The 15,914-nt window shown below is 40.7% G+C and overlaps 1 protein-coding gene and 1 long non-coding RNA gene across 2 annotated transcripts in view; one reads left to right on the forward strand and one right to left on the reverse strand.

Moving 5' to 3' along the window:
- The window catches only part of LOC131893701 (uncharacterized), a 63,530-nt gene extending 53,482 nt beyond the window's left edge, over window positions 1–10,048 (forward strand). The window contains exon 2 of the long non-coding RNA XR_009374736.1: window positions 8,679–10,048. This is a non-coding gene — a long non-coding RNA (uncharacterized LOC131893701). The remainder of the gene's footprint in view (window positions 1–8,678) is intronic.
- The window catches only part of Sh3rf3 (SH3 domain containing ring finger 3), a 156,158-nt gene that overhangs the window by 89,803 nt on the left and 50,441 nt on the right, over window positions 1–15,914 (reverse strand). The gene's annotated exons all lie outside the window — the stretch shown is intronic.

The raw sequence follows: 15,914 nt of genomic DNA on the forward strand, positions 1-15,914 counted from the left end.
ATTCGTGCCACTGTTGCATGAGATTATCTTGTAGGCAGGTCACAGGGTTTGTAGTTGGGTGAAATGGATTATTACATTTCTCCTCTAGTAGTATTCAAGGTACCTTCCAGAACCATGAAAACTAGCCAGGAGGGTTGAAGCTTTTAGTTGGGGCACCAGTTCAATGTCTCCATGTTCAATTACCTAAGTAAGTTGTGTCTTCAGCAATACGAGATGTGTCTGCAGGTTATGGAGAGCAACAAAGAGCCTTGGCAAGAGCCTGTGATGTTTGGAGGGGTGTCTATGGGACCCTTTTGGTCAATGAAGCAACAAGATGTGGTCTATTTCTGGCACTGGATGTCCTCCTTAGTGGTATAAGATATCTAGTTTGGGCTAGACATATGATGACTTCATTTAAATTATTTTCATATAGGCATATATTATTGGATGCTTCTACAGTACTTGTGGCTTTTCAGAAGGCCTTTTGTGTTAGTTGTCCCTTCCCATATTCCTTTCTTCACTTTGACCTCCCATCTCCCTCCCCATTTAATCCTCTTATTATAATTTCCCTTTTATTTCTTCACAAATCTCCTCTATTTTCTCTTCCTTGGAAGGTAATTTCTTCCCCTTTGGTTCCTTACTAGCTACTTAACTTCTATGGTATTTGTGTCAGAACCACACACATATCTAAAGCTTACAAGCTAATATCCACAAGAGATAACATGCAAAGTTTGTTTTCTGGGTCTAGGTTACCTTACTCAGGATGACTGTTTCTAGTTCCATCCATTTACCTGCAAATTTTATAATTGTATTTTTCTTAACAGTTGAATAAAATTCCATTGTGTGAATGTACCATATTTTCATCATTCAGTTGATGGACTGTTCCCAATTTCTGGCTATTGTGAATACAGCAACAATGAGCATGGATGAGCATGTATCTCCATAGAAAGATATAGAGTCCTTTGGGTATATCTCCAAGAGTGGTATAGCTGGATCTTGAGATAGATCAATTCTCAGCTTCCTGAGAAAGCTCCACATTGATTTCCATAGTGGATGTATGAGTTTGCAGTCACACTAACAACAGCTAAACTTTCCTCTTTCCCCTCAACCTCACCAGCATATACTGTTATTTGTTTTACTGACCTTGGCCATTCTGACTGGGCTAAGACAAAAATCTCAAAGTACTTTTAATTTCCCTGATGGCTAAGGATGTTGGCTATTTCTTTAACTGTTTCTCAGCCATTTGTATTTTACCTTTGGGAACTCTGTTTAATCTTTTTTTTTTTTTCATATTCAACTTGTTTCAGTTCTTTATATATTTTTTACACTAATCTTCTATCAAATGTATAATTGGTACATTTTTCTTATTCTGTAGGCTGCTGCTTTGCTCAAATGATGGTGTCTTTTGCTGTACAGAAGGTTTTAGCATCATAGGGTCCTGCTTATTAACTGTTGGTCATAGTGACTATGTATACCATTAGTGTCGGTCCAGAAAGTCTTTTCCTGTCCAATGAGTTCAAACCTATTTCCCACTTTCTCTTTCATCAGGTTCAGTATATCTGGTCTTAAATTGAGGAGGTCTTTGATCCGTTTGGAGTTGATTTTTGTACAAGTGAATAAATGTGGATTTATTTACATGCAGCCATCCAGTCTGACCAGCAACATCTGTGGGAGATGGTGTCTTTTCTCCACTGTGTAGCTATGGCTTCATGGACAAAATTCTACACACCTATAGACACCTGATATTATGTCTAGGTCTTCAGTTCTATTCCACTGATCAACACGTGTGATTTATGCAAATGTCATACTGTTTTTATTACTCTGAAACCTCAGACGGTGATACCTCCAGCAGTTTTGTTTTGGTTTTCTCTTCAGGGCTGATTTAGCTCTCCTGGGTTGTTTTGTATTTCCATATGGAGTTGAAGAATCTTTTTTCAATTTCTGTTAAGAATTGTGTTGGAATTTTGATGGAGATTTTGCTGAATCTATAGATTACTTTTGGTAAGATGGCCATTTTTACAATATTAATCCTACTGAGCCACAAATATGGGAGATCTTTCTATCTTCTGGTGTCACCTTCAGTTTTTTTCTTCAATGTCTTAGAGTTTTTATTATATGAGTTTTCCACTTGCTTGGTTAGAGTAATCCCAAAGTATCTTTTTGAGGCTATTGTGAAAGGTATGTTTTCACTGATTTCCTAGTACATTTGTCATCTGTATAGAGGAAGGCTACTGACATTTATGTGTTAATTTTGTATCCTGCTACCTTACTGAAGGTGTTTATCAGCTGTATACACACACACACACTGACATATATATATATAAATAAAAAAAATAGGTATCTTTGGTAGATAATTTACTGTATGATTGCTTAGGACGTTTTCAGACATCCTTACCCTCTTCCCTCCTTCTGTATTTATCTTTCTCCCATTTACTAATTAGAGTACCCCATTTTCCCCATTTCCTTCCATCAGATTACACATATGCTGTGGAATACAGATTTTTAAAGTATATGTGATTTTCTAAATTTCCCTGGTATACATTGTAATGTCTCCCTTTTCATCTCAAAGTTTATTAATTTGAATTTTCTCTCTTAGGTCTGTCAATCTGGTTGATTTTCTAAGAACCAACCCTTCATTTCCTTGATTCTTTGTACTTTTTGTTTGTTTGTTTGCTTCTATGTCATTGATTTCAGCCCTGAATTTGATTATAGGAAATGACTCATAAAGTTGAAATAAAATCTGACCATGTCAGCATCATCTTCTAGAATATTGCATGCCCTGCCCCACCCCACTTCCACCCCTCACACTCCCTGCAACACTCTGGGAACCTCTTGTTAGCTTAGACACATATCTGACTGCCAGGCCAGCGTTCCTCAGTGCCTTTGCTGTGCCTCTGGAAGTGATTAGATTCAAACCAAGAGTCACATGGTTTCTGGCAAATTCCACAAGGCTAGATATGTCAGACACAATGAAAGGGGGAGACAACCAGGAGCTATGGCCACAGCACGGGGGTCCCAGAAGCAGGCCACCTGTGCATGTGGACAAACTTAATTTCATTTTCGTAATAATGGAATAATACTCCATTGTGTAAATGTATTATGTTTTCCTTATCCATTAATCAGATGATGGGCATCTCACAGCATATGGCCTGGTCCTCTGCCTCTTACACTATTCTCAGTCCCTCTTCTGTGATATTCCCAGGGCCTTAGCTATTCGGCTTATACTGCAGATGTATCAATTAGAACTGAATACCCCATGGTCAGTTGTTTTCTACCATGTGACTGGTTGTGGATTTGTGTAACGGTCTCCATCTGCACCAAAAGAAGTTTCTTTGATAAGGGGTGAGAACTATACTTACATCTTGATATGGTAAGTATTTAGAATGCAGTTAAAAATATACTAGTTTAGGAAACTGGAAGTAGCCGGTTCGACTCTAGAGTCTTTGGCCTCACCAACAATGAGTAGTTGTCTATTCCCTCCTAATTGGGTCCAATTAGCTGACTGTTGGTTACTCCTAGGACATAAGTGCCACTATTGTACATTGTGGGATATCTTGCCATTCTTGTCATTGTTGTGGCTTGTAGGCAATAGAGCTGGGTACGACTACTGATTGTTTTTCTCCATTGGAAGCCTGCATAGATCCTTCTGGTACTGTGAGAGGTAGTCCTCAGAAAGATCCAGCTTGGGTCTTTTACATCCTGTATCCAGACTGTGTTGTGTCTTCAGTCATAGGGCCTCACTTCTAATTTCTGGGAGAAAATGAAGGGCAATCACAAAGCCCATAGTATTTTAGGAGTATCTTGGGCTCCCCTAACTAAAAACTAAAAAGGATGCTTCTTATGTCTGGTACTGGGAGTTTTGTTAAATACTTAAATTAATGTTTGTGGGGAACATTGTTACCTTAAATGACATATCATAAAAAAAGTGTGTGTGTGTGTGTGTGTGTGTGTGTAATTTTAAGGAAACATAAAACAATAGGATTCCTTGTGGCTTTTCAAATATCCTTGGTGCTATTCTTCTGTCCCCTCCTGTTCCCCCTGTTCTCAGTTAAGGTTGGTTCTCCACTTTCCCCCTTCACAGAGACTGTGACCTAATATCCCCTTCTCTAGAGCACCTTCTTCTCTACCCTGTGACAAATGGTCCTGGAAAAACTAGAATTCTCTCTGCAGAAGAATGAAATTAGGCTCATATCTGTGACCTTGCACAGAAACTAACTCCAGATGAATCAAAGACCTCAATGTGAAACCTGAGACACTGAAAATGCCAGAAGAAAACATAAGCCCTACATGATGTGGGTGCCAGGAAGGACTTTTTAAAGAGGGCTCCATTTGCCTAGGAATTGAGACCAACAATTGACAAGTGTTATTTTTAAAACTAAAAATCTTCTACATAGCTAAAGAAACCAATCAATGAAGAAATCTACAAAAAGCATCTTTGCCAGCCATACATCTAGCAGGGGAATATATCCATGATACACAAAGAGTTGAGAAGCAAATGGCCCAATTAAGAAATGGGCTATGGATCTGAACAGAGAGCTCTCAAAATAAGAAACAAAATGGCTAGGAAATATCTTTCAAAGAGTGTTCAACATCTCTAGCCATTAGGGGAGTGCAACTTAAAACTGTTTTGCCATTTCCTCTTATGCCTTGGAGAAAATGTGGGGAAAGGGAGACCATCATTCATTCTTGGTAGGATTGTAGACTGGTAGAGCGCATATGGGAATGAGTATGAAGAATTCTTAGAAGTCTAAAGATAGATCTACCTTATGACTTAGCTAGACCACTCCTTAGCATATGCCCAGAAGACTCAACATTCTACTCCACAGATATTACTCAGACATGTTCATTGCCATTCTACTATAAATAGCTAGAAAATGGAAATAAATGTCCTTCATCTGATGAGCAGATAATAAAAATGTGGTACATACACTCTATGGTCCACTATTCAGCTGTAAAGATAAATGAAATAATAAAATCAGCAGTTAAATGCAAACTGAGGAACTAGAAAAGATGATATTGAGTGAGGTAACTCAGACAAATGTTCCATGTTGTGTCTCATTTGGGGTTGCTAACTCCAAATCTTGAACTGTGAGTACATACAGTAATAATACATAGGGTAATTACAGAAACCAGCAAAGTCCAAAGAGATCGTTGAGGTGAGAGGGGAAACGGCAGGGCACAAGCCATCTGAAGGGGGAAGTGGGGGGGACTGAGGAGACTCTAATTTGAAAGGAGGAGAGAAGAGGGCAAAATTATACTAAGAATACCTGAAAAAGTCATAAGGAATTATACAATCTGCCCCAAACACGTAATACATGTTAGTCTTTGTAAATACATGTAGTTTAAATGAATTTTTCCCATTTGGGCTACCAATGCTCACAGACCTTTTAAAAACAAACAAACAAACAAACAAAAAATCCAATGCTAGATACAGTCTATTTCATAAAATGTGTACTAATAGAATTAAAGACACAGATTAGCATCAAGCAAATGATAGTAGGTGATTTCAAGACCACATTGTCTACAATACAGGTCATCTGGACAAAAAAAGAAAAACAGAGTTAAATTATACATCAAATAGATTTAACAGCTATCTACAGAGTAGTTTACCTAAATACTGCAGCTTCTCTAAAACAGGGTAAACCTGGGATTTAAAAAAAAAAAAACACTTAGCAAATTCAGAAACCCTGAACTAACTGTGTATCCTATCTGACCCTAATGCAATAAAATCTAAAATTGACAGGAAACAAATCTCTGGTAAGTACACAAACTCATGGAAATCAAACAACTCATTACGGAATGATTAATGTATTGAAAAGGAAATCAAGAAATAATACATTTCCCAAAGTGAAATGGAAAAGAAAACATACCAAGTCCCCTGAGACACATTAAAAGCAGTCCTCCAAGGGAAATGTATTAGCTTTTAGTGACTACAGTAAAAGAATCAGAAAGAGTAAACATACGTGACTTAACGATGCAACTCAAAACTTGGGAAAACAAAAACAAACTGAATGTGAATACAGTAGATGCCAAAAGAAAAAACAATCAGAGGTGAAATTAATGAAATAAAAACAAGGAATCAACAAATCTGAGTGCTTGTTCATTGAGAAGATAAAGAAGAAGAATAGACTCAGGCCTACTAACCAAAAGAAAGTGAGAGAGGACACAGACCAACAGAATCAGAAATGGACAAGGAAACATTATAACATCAATTAAACTCAGAATACTATAAGGGAGTAGTTTTGAAAGGCTGCACTACATTAAGTTGGAAAGCCTAAAAGAAAATTTCTAGTTTTGCCAAACCACCAAAATTAAACCAAAAAAGAGATCAACAACCTAAACAGAACCATAGCAAATGAAATAATAGGAATAGGAATAAAGAGTCTTGCAGCTAAGAAAAGTCCAGGGACACACAGCAAAATTCTACCAGACTATCGAAGATGATCTATAGCTAATCCTTCTTAAACTATTCAAAAAATAGAAACAGAAGGAGTACCCCTAGATCCCTCTATGAAGCCAGTATCACCGTAATACCAACATCACAAAAGACACAACAAAAAACAATAGGCCAATAGCCCTGATGAACATAACAATGCCTAATAGAAAGAATACAGACGTACATAAAATAACATGACACCATGACAGTCCCCGAGATGTAGATGATCCAACACACACAAGTCAATAAATGTAATAAAATTACATAAATAGATTTAAAGATCAAACATCACGCAATCATCTCAACAGATGTAGAAAAAGCCTTTGGCAAAATCTAACACGTCTTCATGAGTCCTAGAGAGAGTAGAGAGACTAGAGAGAAAATACTTCAACACAGTAAAAGCTACCTATGAGAAACTTACGGCCAACAGCATCCCAAATGGAGGAAAATGTTAGAAATAGGATCTAGAGTCCTTGAATTGGATCTGACTTGAAAACCTCCTCCTGCTTTAGGACTAGCTTTCAGGATACCACAAGTTACTGTAACACTTGTGAAGGAGAGAAACAACTAACAGTCCTGCCCAGCTATGATGCCTATGAACTAATGACCAACATAGCATGAGAGGCCTAAGGGTGCAGTAGTGGCATCTATATCTTGGGAGTAACCAACAGCTCTCTAATTGAACTTAAGAACCATCCAACAAGAGGGAAATCATGTCTGGTACTAGAAACTGAGCCAGCTACCTAGAGCTAGTGAAGTCATGGACCTTGGAGGGGAACCTACAACCGTAACTTTAATAAACCAGAATAATCCTTAACTTTATCCTAAATATTTATCCTTAAATGCGCAGGTAAGTACAGTTCTCATTCCTCATCAAGGAGACCACTTTGGAACAGATGGAGATCACTACATAAAACCATAACCAATGAAAATGCAGTTATAGCCCCCAGGGCCAATGGATACATCTACCACACAACTCCTGCACCCAAGGCTCAGGGATCATTCTAGAAGAGGAGAAAGAAAGACTGTAAGATTCAAAGGGACAGGACATTTGTTCTGAAATTTTGTCTCCTAGAAATGTCACAAGTTATACACACAAAGTCTCACCAACCCAACTTCCTCAAAGTGAGCTGAACAATGAGGACACCAATAGACATGATAATGTGGACAGGGTAAGGTAGGGAGTGGGAGGCTGCAAAGGATCAACTCTACACAAGGAGCTACAGGCAATTAAGGAATTGTTGAGAGAGGGGGAAATAGTCTTCCTCAGGGAAGACCCCCCCACAATTGGTTATCTAATACCAAGTGGTCATAGCCTGGAAACATACACAAGTAACATTATTCAGAGTGAATAGGTGTCTATTTAAGAATACACACAGACACACAGACACACACACAAATAAGAAAAAGAAGCCATGAACTTGAAAGAGAGCAAGTACACACATGGGAGGTTTTGAAGGTAGGGAAAGTGAATGAAGTAATTGTATTATAATCTCAAAAAATCAAGAAACATTAAAAAAGTATGTTCCATAAAATTGGAAAATCTAAAAATAATGAATTAATATCTAAATGCACATAACTACCAAAGTTAACGCAAGGTGACATATATCAATAACAACCAACAAGATAGAAGCAGTGATTTAAAAACCTCTCAACTAAAAATAGCACAGGGTCAGGGAGTTCAGCACAGAATTCTAGCAGACCTTGAAAGAGGAACCGACCTCAGCAGTACTCAAGTTATTCCATAAAGTAGAAATGGAAGGAATACTTCTGAATCTCTTTAGGAATTCAGTATTACCCAGAACCCCAAACCAGATAAAAACACAAAAGACGGAGGAGAGCTAAGACAAGCCTGAACAATAAAAACACTGTTCAAGGTTTCATCACTTGATTTCAAGTTATAGTACGGAGCTATGGTAATTAACTGTAGAGACCCACAAAGGTTTCCTAGTGAGAACTTCCTCAGGGTCTGAGAATCTGAGCTTGCTTTACCCAGCAGGGCTGCATAAGGGGATGGTTTGACCACAGGTGTGGTTACCAGCTGTTTGGAAGGGTCTGCACTTGACTGTGCAATGTGCTTTGATCTAGCAAGGGGGAGGTCTTTTCCTCTCCCTTTGGCATGGTTATAAAAAGACCATTTGAAAAGGCAGAAGGGGCAGTGGGTTTTGACCCAAGTCCTCCTGAAGCTATGCTGTGTTTCTGTCTTTCTCCTCTTCGCTATCTTTCTATCTACAAGTTTCTTATCCCTCTCTCTTCCTCATAGGAACCCTTTAAAAGGTGGGAGCTGGCCTCCTACATCCAACCATCACAGTATAGACACCTTCATCAATGGAAACAGAATTGAGGACTCATGGAACCCACACTCCTATAGACCTCAAAACACATGCCTTGGAGAAAGAAAAGCAAATGGTGCTGTTCCAACTGGCTAGCTACAAGCAGAAGAATGAAACTGGATCCTGTCTCTGCCTCTGCACAGAAGTCAACTCCAAATGCATCAAGGACCACAACACAAGGCCTGATACCATGAACTTGACAGAGAAGAAAGTAAGGAATGTACTTCAGCTTATAGGCACATAATGGACTTTCTGAATAGGAGTTGAGCAGCAGAAGCATGAAGACTAACACTTGACAAGTGGGACTTTGTGCAAATAAAAAGCTTCTGTAGTGCAAAGGAAACTTGAGCAGCCAACAGAATGGATGGGGGGAGTCTTTACTCTCTATACATCTGAAAGATAATTATTACTTACAATATACAAAGGACTCAAAAAAATTAAATACTCATAAACAAGCCAATTTCAAAAGTAGGCTATGTAATGGAACAGTGAGGAGGAGGAAGGAGGAGAGGAGGAAGGGGAAGAGGAGGAAGAAGGAGGAGGAGAAGGAGGAGAAGAGAGAAGAAGAAGCTGAGAAATAATTTTTAAAATGTTCACAGTCTTTAGCCATCAGGAAGATGTGAATACCTGAGATTTCATCTCATCCCAGTTGGGATGGCTTTGATTAATAACATAGATAACAACCAATGCTGGTGAGGATGGTGAGGATGTCGGGAAAGGGCAAACCTCATTCATTTCTGGTCAGAATGCCAACTGGTGCAGCTACTATGGAAACCAATTTGTCAGCACCTCAAAAAACTAGAAATAGATACTATATATGACCCAGCTATACCTCTCCTGGGCCTATACTTAAAGGACTGTATTTCCTATTATGGAGATATATGCTCATTTTTGTTCACAGTAGCCAAATGTAATGGATAGTGAAACTGCTGTACAGATGTGCAATGGAACATTACCCAACTGGAAAAAAAAATGTCAGCTATTCAGTTTTCAGGCAAATGGATGAAACTTGAAAACATTACACTGAATGAGGTAACCCAAACCCAGAAAGATAAACGTTTCATGTTCTCCCTCATATGTGTTCCTAGTATCAAATTCCTAGATCTTTGTGTTTAACTTGGAGCCAGGAAAACCATTGGTAAAATAGAGAAGGAAAGATATTAATGAAGTAGTCAGTAGTAAAACAGAAGTGATATGAAGAGGAAAAATGGGGAAGGAAGTATAATTGGAGAGAGAATAAGAGGGTAGAGCAGAGGAGGAGTTGGGAGAGGAATAAGTAACAATAAATGTTTGAAAACGCCGTATGGAAACCTCCCTATTTGTATGTATATGAATTTAATTGGTGTTACCCTACCCAGGTGATAATCTTCCTTTTATGCCAGGTGTGGGATACCTTCCCTCAAGTAAGAGGTATTCCAGGGATCCCCAGAACAATGCAGACTACTACCATTGCTCTTAGGTCCCCACAAGAACTGGATTGTAAGACCCTATTGCTAAAAATACCACATACTTTGGTTACAAGACATGGAGAAATAAGTTTGCGCTGAGTAGGAAGACTGCTCCTCGCTGGCTCACTTTCATAGTACCAGAAGGTGCTATGCAGTCTGCTGGAGGAGAAAAGTCATCAATGATCTTACCTAGCTGAGAACTACATGAGCTACAATAATGACTAGCATGGTAAAATATACATAGAGTGTAACAGTGCCATGAATGTCATGGAGGTAACCAACAGTTTTCTGAATTGTATTTAAGTCTGGCTCCTAAAGAATCCCTGGTACTATATATACATCTAGACAAGAGTGCATGACTGGGGTCAACATGCCACTATTATTTTGATAAATGGACATAGTTCTAAACTGCCCTCTATGTTCACATCTGTATAATCAGATTAGTCCATCTCTAAGTCCTCATCAGAGAAGTCTCTTTGTGGATTAGATGGCAGTTAATACAGAAACTCCCAACTGGTTGAAGTTCAGAGACGAAGTGTCCTTGGAATGCTCAGCCATAAATGAGACATCTATACCACTCACTCTCCCCATGTCTCATGGACCATGGAGGGTGATGGGATAGAACTACTTACTGTAAGAGTCAGGGGTTGGGGAAGACAACAAACAGTGTCTCCTGGATGTGACATAACTGCTGTATGCACGAATTTACAGCAGCTACAGTTGCCTATGTAAGACATGTGCGAGATCCAGCATGGTTGGGGCTCATGACGCCTCCCAGCCTGACTGAGGAGTTATTAACAGTTGTCTTCTGCAGAAGGGAAAGTTAGATTTCTTAAGGGTGTGGCGTCTAGTAAGTTGACCACACTCCAGTAGATGACTGAAAACCTATGAGCCATGAATATATAGGCAATATAAATTGGACTTGGTGGATTATTTGAGAGAGAGAGAGAGAGAGAGAGAGAGGAGAGAGAACAAACGAAGTTGTGTGGGGGCTTGAGGTAGATCATGGAGGAGTTATAGGGAGGAATGGAGGATGGATATGATCAAAATCCTTTATATGCATGAATGTAATTCCCAAGTGATTAGTAAAACTATTATATTTTTAAAAAGAAGGGGAAAGAAGACATCTAGAAAATGTGACTAACCAAACCTTGGCTTCCCCTTGGGAAGAGAGTTTTCAATAGTGTCAAACTAGAGCCCTTAATTACTCTCACAAAAAGCAGTAGAGAGGGGATTTGAGTGATTTCAGCAGAAATAAGATGAAGCCACACTTGCTTGTTATTTCTCATTTTTCCATAACTGATTGAAGTGAGGCTCTATAGAAATTATCCCAAAAGGTACATGCCTATTTGAGCATTTTTGTTAAATCTCAAAAGTGCCAGGGTCACCATGAACTTGTGCACAATCTTTGCTAGATAGTAAATATTACCAAAAGGTCACAGGTGAGGTGTTTTCCCTACTGGCAGGGCTATAAATCTTGGTAGAAACCCCTTGCCCAGTACTGCAGCCATGGGGGCCTGGGGAGGACTCTGAGGTCGCAATGAATGCCTGGTTCCTGCTGTAAAATCAGGCACCCCATTCCTTCTGAACTAAAGCCTCCCCTGACCCCTTTGCTGTCACCGTGTAGGTGGGAGAACATTTCTGCATGGCTATGTACCCTCTATCAACATGTCTGAAAACTGTGAACCACTGACCAGGCCTGCCCAAAGAGCATTGCAGCAGAGTACCACATCTCTGCTGGGAAAATGGCTCCCACCTATACAGCCAGGACCTGCCCCTGCCCCTGTATGTAGAGTCTGAGAAAATTCTTTATTTTTCAAGTTCGTTTGGTTTTTTTTTTTACTTAGCATAATCTCACTATGCTGCCTGGACTGACCTCAGACTCCAGACCTTTAAGTTTTTGAGGTCCAGTCTCCTGAGTGCCAAGACTCCAGGTATGTGATCCCAACTTCTTTAGGTCCGTCCATAGTGCAGATTTAGAGAACATGATGCTCCATGAAATGAGCCACATGCACAAAGAAAAGAAGAGTTAAGCGATCTCCACGATACGGACTCTAAACAGGAGTAAAATATATAGAGAATAAAGCAATGTTTACCGTGGGTGTGGAGGAGAAAAATGTGCCAAAAGACAACGAAGGAGTAGACTGTGGTGTGAACAAGTTAAAGAGCTAGGGTGTCATGAGAGCATGATGGTTAATAACAGCTGTAGAATCACTAAGGATTTCTGTAGCAGGAGTAAACTGCAGTTGTCCTTGCCAATGGGAAAATGAGTAACTGTGTGCTAATGGATGGGCTAAATTATTATACTGTAGTAACCACTTGTACTAACCACTTAACTGCAATAAGCATCTTATAAGATGTTGTATACCCTAAATATAAAGTGAAATTTGCTTTTTAAAATGTGGAGGATGCTCTCTGGGCCTTTCTCCAAGTAAAGACTTGTTCCCCAAGGAGGCCGTCTTACTGCATAATTCTGGGAGAGAATCAGCATGGGCTGCCAGCAAAGTAGAAAGGGATTGTTGCTGGCTGGTCATCGTAGGGTTTATAGCCCAGCCACAAAGTGATTCCTCCTCCAGATCCCTGACAGCAGCTATGCTTGGGTGGGGTCAGCCCATGACCTCTCAACAAGAGAACATACCACCTTCATTATCCTGTGCTGTTTTGTGGTTAGGTGGAAGATGGGCAGTGTGTGTAGACAGGACATGACAGGGCGTGGCATTCAAGGAAGGCCTCCAAGAACACCTTGAATGTACTGTATTGTGGCCATAAGTTTTCCTGTGTCCCGCCCGGTCCGCAGTCACTCAGACCCAAGTAAACATAAAGAGGCTTATATTAATTATGAACTGGATGGCCTATGGCTCAAGCTTCTTGCTAGCTAGCTCTTATATCTTAAATTAACCCATTTCTATTAATCTATGTTTTGCCACATATTCCATGGCTTTACTGGTCTGCTGGCATGTTGTTCCTTGAGAGGCAGGCTGGTGTCTTTCCTGCCTCTGTTTACTTCTTCCTGTCTCTGTCTTGGATTTCTTGCCTGGCTATAACCTGGCTCACCATTGGCTCACCATAGGCCAGAGCAGCTTCTTTATTAACCAGTCATACCAACACATATTCACAGCGTACAGAAAGATATCCTATAGCACTGTATAGTACTGGAGATGAGTCAGAATGGGGTCGATATCTAAGAGTTACAGGGGATGGTTTGAAAGTCATGTGGCTAAGGAACATGGCTTCAAGAGGGAAAGGTGTGTGTGTGTGTGTGTGTGTGTGTGTGTGTGTGTGTGTGTGTAAGGAAACACCCCTGGGCTTGGGAAAGGGAGGTAACGAGCACTGCCTAGGTATGTTGTGGGAGCCAGAATCCTTCACTGCAACTGGGCTTTTTAAAACTAAGACTAGAGCTTTGAAGGCTATAGTGAGGCTCTCTGGTTTGTGAGTCACAAGCCTGGATCCCTCAGATAGAAAAGATCAAAATGAAGAATGGATAAGCAAGTGTACCAGCTTGAGGGGAGCCGAGCCAAGGCCTCTTCTCTATCGCCATGGAAGACGGTAAGGCAGGCAGGTGCCTCAGGATAGCCTACGGAGGATAACTCTAGCTAGAGTCCCCCAGTAGGAAGATGGGTGAGGATAGAGGTAAGTCAGCAAGAAGCCAGTGGAGGGGGCTCAAGTCAAGTGTAAAAATAACCGTGTTTTCACTTTCTTGGGTGTTAGTACATTAATTACTGCCCCTGTAATGACCTGTCCTGGTAAGATAGTAAAACAGCTCGAGCTGTCTCCTGTGATCCAGACACTTCTCACCAGGCCAATGGGAGCACATCTGTCATCCAGGGCTGTTCTGGGACTCGATGACAGATGGAGTGAGTTTGTGGATATAACAGAGGAAAGTCTCAGAGAGGACTCTGGATACCTTGTGTAGTGAGAGGACAGAAGCCTGGATAAGATAAGTGAGGCCTACTGCATCAGATGCATGGCAGGCATGCTAATTTCCCACAGCATGCTCAGCTGAGCCAGCCGACATACTCTCAGCTTTGTCTAGTCTCTTGAAGAAAACTTGCATAAGCCTTTTCTTTCCCCTTTCCAGATCTAGAACGAACTCAGAAACCAGGGAGTTCCATACTGGCTTGCAGATTATGGGAACAGACTGTTCTTGAACCAAATGCCATGTCTGGCCAATGGGATGTTCACATTCATCTTTCTGATCTACTTTCCTCATGAGCAAAACTATTATCAAACAGACACCATGTCTGCATCCTGTCTACATCTTGTCTACATCCATGCAAACTTCTCTTTAGCTAAGGCTGAGTGCAAGTGTCGTGTGCCCAGGACTAGTGTCTGTCTGGCCAGGGGCTAGGAAGGTCCTGAATTAGCATCCGACTCTCTAGCCTTGAGTTTTGTGGAAGAACTTAGAAGCATGTAAAGTCTGCCCAGGTACAAGGTTGAGGGTGGCATCAATGGGCACAGTCTGCCTGGCTAAGTGGGTTGAGGAAGTTCAAACCTTGGGGACTGTGGCATGGAGTTTCACTTATTCCTTGGCCCTCAAGGATGGGTCTGTGCCCTATCTGTGGCTAAGTCAGAAGCCCTCAGGGAGGGTAGTGGTTGAGGATAAAGGGTTTTCAGATGATGTATTATTTTACAACAAATTTCTAAGGCTATATTGAATTTCCTAGTAAAGACTTGTTCAAATAGAGTTGGCAGTTACACCTCAGAGTTGGGTTTTTACAGGCCTTCTGCCTGAGGCCAGGAGACCCACCATTAGAGTCTCTGGTTCTAAGACCTTTGCACTTAAATGAAGCCACAAGCATCTCAGGGTTCCAGCTTGAAGGTGGCTTGTTGTCTGACTTCTCAGCCTCCATAATTGCACGAGCCAATTTCCTTAATAAATATCCTTTTGTACATGTATGGAACCATCTCTTTGGAGAAACCTGACTCATATACAACCTCTCTTGAGCTTCTTCCCCGAAAACATTCTCCTGCCCAGTCAGGGGACTGAAAAATCAACAAAAGACAGAAGTGCCAAGTACCATGGGGTGACAAATGGAGTATCACAGCACCACAGACCATGCCCTGAATCACAGCTGCAGAGCGCAGCTTTTTCTCGGTGGTAACACTATGTTTAGAGACAGGGGTTCAAAAATAACTTCCCCTCTTTATAGTTGATGAAGTAATGTGTTGCATGAGAGGATGAACCCAAACCAGTAGGCAGCTGACTGAGGTTCAACAAATGCCTGGCAATGCATTCTAGAACTGATGCTAGAGACTATCACATAGGAGACAGTTGCCATTAGTAACATTTACTTTGGTGCTGATTACATCTATTTAGCTTAATCAGGATTTTAGTTCTGCTACCACTATTTTTTTTTCAGAATCTATAAATAGTACCAGAAGTATGGTAACATGCACCACACTGGATTTGTTTAACCCCCAAATGTAGTGACACCAGACCAATGGCTTGGGTCTGGTGTAATCTGATCCTGTATGCTCCTATCTGTTCTGGGATGAGGATGCTGCCACTACCTGGAGCTGGTCTCCTTAGTCTCTTAGTGCTGCACTCAAGGTGGTGAGACTGACAATAATGCTCCCCGAGTGTTCTAGGCCTCCAACCTCTGGAAGACATAAGTTGCTGAGTCTCATAAAGGTGACAAGGTTGGTCACAGGCCACATGTCTAATGCAGAGGTGAAGATGTGTCCAGATGGGGTCATGTCTGAAGTCCACGATGTCCC

This window comes from Peromyscus eremicus, chromosome 16_21 (genome assembly GCF_949786415.1).
Source record: "Peromyscus eremicus chromosome 16_21, PerEre_H2_v1, whole genome shotgun sequence".
Lineage (NCBI taxonomy): Eukaryota > Metazoa > Chordata > Mammalia > Rodentia > Cricetidae > Peromyscus > Peromyscus eremicus.